Consider the following 6,733-nt stretch of genomic DNA (forward strand, 5'->3'; position numbering starts at 1 on the left):
CAACAACTCCCTTGCCTTTCTTATCTACATTAACCTTAGCAACAGGTAAATCGGCAACAAGAGCCTTCATCGTCTCCATCTGTGCCTCTTCCGCTTGTTGTTGTAACTCTTGCATTTCAAGCCTTCTTTTTCGTGCCCTAACTACCTGCAAATATTGTTCCCATGAACCCTCAGGGTATTTCACATTCGGATCAACCACATAACCTAAGCGATCTCTTTCCTCCCTCAACCTTTGTTTCTTCAACTCCCTCTCCTCCTGCAACTTCCTCCTACTTTCTCTCTTCTCATTTTTAGTTAGAGGTCATGGATACTTGGATCTATTTTGCCTCCCATACTTAATAATAGTTTCCCTTGCCTAAAGTCCTTTAAGTTCCACTCCCGTCTCAGACACCATATCTTGATATATTTTTCCCCAAAGCAAACCGGCGGCGGGAATACGCACATCATACTTCTTCCTAATCTTTTCTTTAATTTCTGGTTGTTTCCTTGACTTCCCTGGTTCCGATGAATTTCCCAGATTTTATAACTAATCATATCGACCACAAGAGTCTACGCAATCGGATGTCCATCCCTCATGCAACAACAATATAAATATTCATACAAATTTGAAACAACTGACAACCTTCATATAACATAAGAGAGGAGTAGTTACTAACCCTGCTATCGCCATGTGCATTTCCACAGAACGAACCATATCCAAGTTCAGAAGGCACCACACCTTCTGTTGCCAATATACCACACTTGCATCTATCACTAGGAGAGGACACACATGGCCACGGTGCATTTTCACTTTCAAACTCCCGCACTTCCTCCTCTGTTGGCCACATTGCCATTGGGCCGTATATATACTCATTGAAATCACACAACGGCCACCCATCCTGCAAAAAACCCATGACGTGAACTACTCATATGTAAAGTAACTACAAAACGCTGCTCCAACTTCCAAGCAATAACATCAAGTTAAAGTATGAACAATATACTGCAAAATTATAACTGCTACCTAAACGACATACTAATATTCTCGTAATATACTTACATGAGTCTTTAGGGAGCATCAAAAGAATGGAGTAAACTTAGGTGGATCCCCTAAGTTAGGACGCATAAGCTTAGCAGGAACACCACACTTGCACATGGGAGGATCCCTCACACGCCTACAAGCAGCCTCCTGCTTCTCCTCATCGGTCATCCTAGGTGGGTTTGGTGGAGGAGGAACCCAACGCCTAAACTGATGGTATGGTTTAAGCTCTGTGCTATGATATGGGAATAGGCGGATCCTAGGATCATATTTGTCGGGTCCATCGATCCACTGAAAGAAATCACAAGGTGCGGCAGACAGTGGATCAAAAGTCCATTTGCATACATAGAAGACTCTTCCGGCTGTCTTTGGATGCCTTGATTGTTTCACCTCTGCTTGCGCGCCACATCTACAAAGTGGTACCGGAAGGGCAGGAGGTACGGGACCAGCACCATTGGACTCGCCCACATAACGCACATACCACCTACGCCGTTTGTATTCACAACCAAACGACGCCATCTCACCTGGAAATCAAGTGCAACAAATTTCATACACAAATAAACTTTACACACGTAATCCATACTAGCTATATACATCATTTTGATAAAATGTAAACACTCGATCTACAAAATACAAACACTGAAACAAAAATGAGACTAATTAATTGAAGATATAAAAAAAATACATGTCATGTAAACCACACAATTGGATGAATATATACCTAAATCGAAGCATTCAACAAGTTCTACACGTCAATATCGCGGGCAGAGACTCAATTGCGTATGAACTACGTATCATCTAACACAAAACACCATTGCATTTCATTGAAATTTCAAATCACTAACCTAACCCTAAGTCACCTAAACATCCTCCGATCTACCAAATGTAACGGTAAAACACGAGAATAAGTAGGGAAATACCTTCCACACGAAGCAGGGATCGATTTCCACTACTTTCCCCCACCGAAAACGCCGGATTTTGGGTGGATTTGGGGGTGGGGCGGCGGGGGCCGGCGCTGCAAGGTGCTGCTGTGTGGTGTGTCTGGAGGAGGAAGAAAGGAGGGAGGGAGGAGGAAGGGAGCCGGCGCGTCGATCTAGTGCTGGCCCTGCCGCGCCATGCGGGCTGGCGCGGCGAACGCCCCACCCACGTCAGCGCCCACCTGGCGCCGCGACTCGCCGCGCCAGCGTGGCAGGGACCGCCGCGCCAGTGCATGCGGCGCGGCAGAGTGTTCCTGCCGCGCCAGGCGGTCTGGCGCGGCCAAAAGGGCCACGCCGCGCAAATTAAACCCGGGTGAGGTTATTTTTAAAAATAAAGAAAAAAAGGTTAAAATAAAAAAAAGTTCGGTAAAACAATAGGCGCATCAACAGATACCTTCATCTTTCCATCATCTGGGAAAGCCATCCGCTTTTGAAGTCAGAAGAACAGTGGCAGCTTTCCCCCAAACTTCAACCCTGAACACATAATAACTCTTAATTAATCAAAGGCTGAAACAGGTCATAAAGGATGACAGGCATGATGAGGCATGAGAAATCAAGACATTAGCAGCAGAGAAAAGAAGCATACACATGGAATTCTGACAGGAAATATATAAAAAAAGGAGCAGTTGTACGAAAACTTCACTTTTTCCAAGCAAGTACGAAAACTACGCCGGATCCAGACCGTTATTCGAAACCAAGTTCCCCCACTGTTCGACGACAGAAAACAGAAAAAACACCGCAAAACTAACAAAAAGATGCAATTTTCACATAAAAATCGAACATTACGCCAACAAGTCCCTCAACGAAGAATGACCCCTTCAAAATCCAACCATTCCGGAATTCAGAACGCAATACACCACAGAAGCAACGAGAAACACAAGAGGAAAAAAAAAATCGTGAAAGCAGAGATTTCCCAGCAGCGGCAGGAACGCACCAATCAGCAGCGGCCCAATCCGTCCGCCCGGCAGGCCAGAACGAACCTCCGAGCCCCGCTTCCCCCGGCCGAGAGCCCGGAAGGAAACCTCCTAAAACCCCAGCGGAGAATCCACCAACTCCACAACCATTCCTCCCAGACGCAACCAGAAAGAGCCGCGGCGGTGGCGGCGGAGGCGGAGGGGCGCCTCAAACCCGGAGCTGGGTCTGCAGGAAGCCGACGAGGGCACGGCCATCCGGGTCGACCCCCTCCTCCCCTCCTCCCCCGTGGATTAAACTACTCGGCCGCGACAACTGTACAGCGGGGCGTGGGCCGGCGCGGTTCCACGGCATTTCTTGGGGGCCGGGATCGGGGCCTAGAGACTATGGTGCGGGGATTGAAGTATACCACTCTTCTGCGCATAGTTATGTCTCATTTCTCAATCAACCACGGGTAGAAAACTGACCTTTTCAACTGATCTTTTCTTGTTAGGAAGCAAATCTTTCAAAAAAAATCATCCGGAGTAAAGTAATCAAGATAAAAGGGGATACAATCCTTTTTATATTAACTCATGAGGAACCCTTTTATCCCGGTTGGTAACACCAATCGAGATAAAAGACTCCTTTTTATCCTGCCTTTCATCCTGGTTGGTAACACAAACTGAGACTAAAGGGTCCGACGGTTTTAGTCATTTTTAAGCCACCCGTGGGGGACCATTTTATCCTGGTTAGAAATACCAACCGGATCAAAGATCCCAATTGATGTTTTCCAACCGGGATAAAAGGCTCCTCAGAGGATTTTTTTTTTCACTAGCCTTTGCAATCGGGATAAAAGGTCCCGGTTGGTGAACCTTTAGTCCCGGGTCATATTAACTGGGACAAAAGGGGTGATGAAAGGTGAGTTTTCTACCGGTGAAGGATAACGCAGGTTGATACAATAATGTGGCTACAATTTCAAAACTGGACCGATTTAAGATGACCTAGGCAGCTTTATGTTTACAAGGAATAGACACGTAATTAAATTTCTAAACCTGGATGGTATCTACACACTCCAACCACCAGCTCAGTTCGTACTAACGAGGCTGTAGCTTCATCTCACACTCATGTAGGGGGTGTTTGGGAAACACCTCCTAAAGTTTAGGACCCGTCACATCGGATGTTTAGATACTAATTAGGAGTATTAGACATAGACTATTTACAAAACTAATTGCACAGATGGAGTCTAATTCGCGAGACGAATCTATTAAGCCTAATTAGTTTATGATTTGACAATGTGCTGCTACAGTAAACATGTGCTAATCATGGATTAATTAGGCTCAATAGATTCGTCTCGCGAATTAGTATAAGGGTTCTGCAATTAGTTTTATTATTAGCTCATGTTTAGTCCTTCTAATTAGCATCCGAACATCCGATGTGACACTCCTAAAGTTTAGCACCTCGTATCCAAACACCCCTGTAGTCACGTGTGTACAAGGACCCCATCTATCGTTGAACTCATGAAACAGCACGTGGTGGGATTCATCTGCCGCGGTTAATTAGGAAGTAAAATCATCCTCACTCGTAGTGGAAACGCATATCTCCTTCCACTTCGTCGCAGTTTCCCCCTACGCCGGGCTGGCCCTCTGTCCAAACCCCAAATCTGCCAGGTATATATATGGTAATGACTTTTAGTACAGCCGGCTGTCCGATAAACGATTGCTACAGCGCTTATCACTTATATTCAATCAATAATTAACTACTGCGATAGTTTTTCCGAGCGAGAGGATTTTGCATGTGTAACTGACAGGTCCTTAGACCTTTCACCCCACCTAACCACATGCAATCAATTTTTTTCAAATTTGAAAAGTTATAATTCTTAAACCGGGCATCAAACTTAAATTCCGATTGCATAGTTGCATTTCGTTTAACAATACCTTCAAAATAAGATCTCACTTGCATATGTTTCGACAATAACTTTTTAAGAGACATAAACGGCTTATATGAACAGAAAAATGCCGAACCCAATTGGTTAAAATGCTTAATTGATGGCCTATCATTAAGCATGCATAAAATATCCGGCTATCCTAACACAGTTGTGTTGCCCTCTTCACAATATCACCATGAATATCCACTCCAATTTAACTAAGCAATTTTTTTAAAGTTCTAGGCAACTTTTATAAAAAATAGTAAACAAGTTAGAATACACTAAGAAGTATTTTCTTACATAAGAAAAACATCATTAAAATATAATGATGTGGGATCTAGTTTTGAAGCTCTTGTTGGAAGAAATGCAATGGTGCAATCAGACTTTGATTTGGACACTTGATTTAAAAACTATGAATTTTTTATTTTTCAAAATTCATGCATGCGTTGTAATTATGGATCCATTCTTTTATCCATTCACATGCATGCATGCGCTTCTTTTCTTCTCGGTTTCACATGCAACGTTGGTCTAATGGGAGAGTATACTCTATGACCGGCCATAGAATAGCTTATTCTGTGGTAAGCCATCCAACACACTAGAATAATTATGATAATTTGAATAGTTTCAGACAATAATGTAGTCAACTTACTATGTCTATTCTTGTATGTCGTAATTTATTATAAAATGATCGTATTCTTGTATGTCGTAATTTACTATAAAATGATTGTATACGATGAGGCTAAAATGTGTGAGAAATGCACGTACTCCCAGTTCACGATGAGGCTGCAGCTTTGCTCGCGTGCCCGCTGCCGTAACCCAGTAGCACAAGTAGTTTTTTGAACACCCAAAGTAATTCCGTAATTCTATATTCAGCAAGCACAAACATGTATTTTCAATGTTCATATCAGAAACGGAACTAACAATCAGCACATGGCAAAATTTGCAAAATAGAAAACCTAAAAACATTACTTAATCAAGGTGACGCTAACCACCAGTAATTTTTTAACAGTCACTACAGGTGTATGATAAGAGCATTAACTTCAAAAATACCGACAACATTACTGAACAACGCAGTGCCACGCACAAGCTCAACACCCGCAGTAATCACTACAAGCATCAGGCTAATCACGTAGATTTTTCTCGGGGAGATTAGTGAGAGGGGCAATTTTACAAGCATCAGTCCTCTTCCTTCGAGGACGATGTCCAGAGAGAGGCCTCGCAACCGCTGCAAACCGTGTGTTTTCCGAAGAGGGGAGGAGATCACAGGGAGGAGGTGTACAAAGTGAAGTCGGCGACAGCATGGCCGCCAGCAGGCCTGAACTCGTCGGCCGACGTTTCTTGTGCTTCTCCGGAGCTGGATTGCTCGGCTATTTCAATTGGGATTGCTTCGGCGAGAGCTCGTTTGATATCTCATCAACATTGACCTTCAGTAGCATGTTAATTCCACACACGATACATGCATAATTTGGAAAACCGGGCCTTTACTCCATAGATAAGATGGACCCAATAGTTTTTTCTTTTTTTTTCTATTTAGATTCTTGAGCATGTGAGACGGTGGAGGCAATAAGAGGGTATACCTAAGAGTATAAAATAGTGGCTCAAAGGTGATGTCGTATAATAAGAAACAGGGTCAAACATATGGTTTTTCATGCTTCGGTTGCTAATATTAATGGTATGTTTATCCTCTTAAAAAGTAGCATTCTACCATCTCTCTAACATGTGTTGTTTGAAGCTCACTGTTGCAAAACACCTCATCTCTACCGACCCACCAGTACCGGGCCAATAGGCACCAAAGCTGGTGCGACGAGGAATGTGGGCTAGTGGAAAAGGCGTCAGCACGGGTATTTACTAATCCATGACATCGCTGAAGTTGGACCGGCATGGAAATAATCCATACCGACACTTAACTAGGCTGACACGAATGCT

General features: G+C 43.6%; 1 long non-coding RNA gene across 1 annotated transcript in view; it reads right to left on the minus strand.

Moving 5' to 3' along the window:
• The window catches only part of LOC111256838, a 12,311-nt gene extending 9,046 nt beyond the window's left edge, over positions 1 to 3,265 (minus strand). Inside the window, exons 1-2 of the long non-coding RNA XR_002677141.1 lie at positions 2,927 to 3,265; positions 2,387 to 2,466 (exon numbers count right to left, since the gene is read on the minus strand). This is a non-coding gene — a long non-coding RNA (uncharacterized LOC111256838). The remainder of the gene's footprint in view (positions 1 to 2,386; positions 2,467 to 2,926) is intronic.
• Between the last annotated feature and the right edge of the window lie 3,468 nt (positions 3,266 to 6,733).

Source organism: Setaria italica, chromosome III, assembly GCF_000263155.2.
Source record: "Setaria italica strain Yugu1 chromosome III, Setaria_italica_v2.0, whole genome shotgun sequence".
In the NCBI taxonomy this organism is placed as follows: domain Eukaryota; kingdom Viridiplantae; phylum Streptophyta; class Magnoliopsida; order Poales; family Poaceae; genus Setaria; species Setaria italica.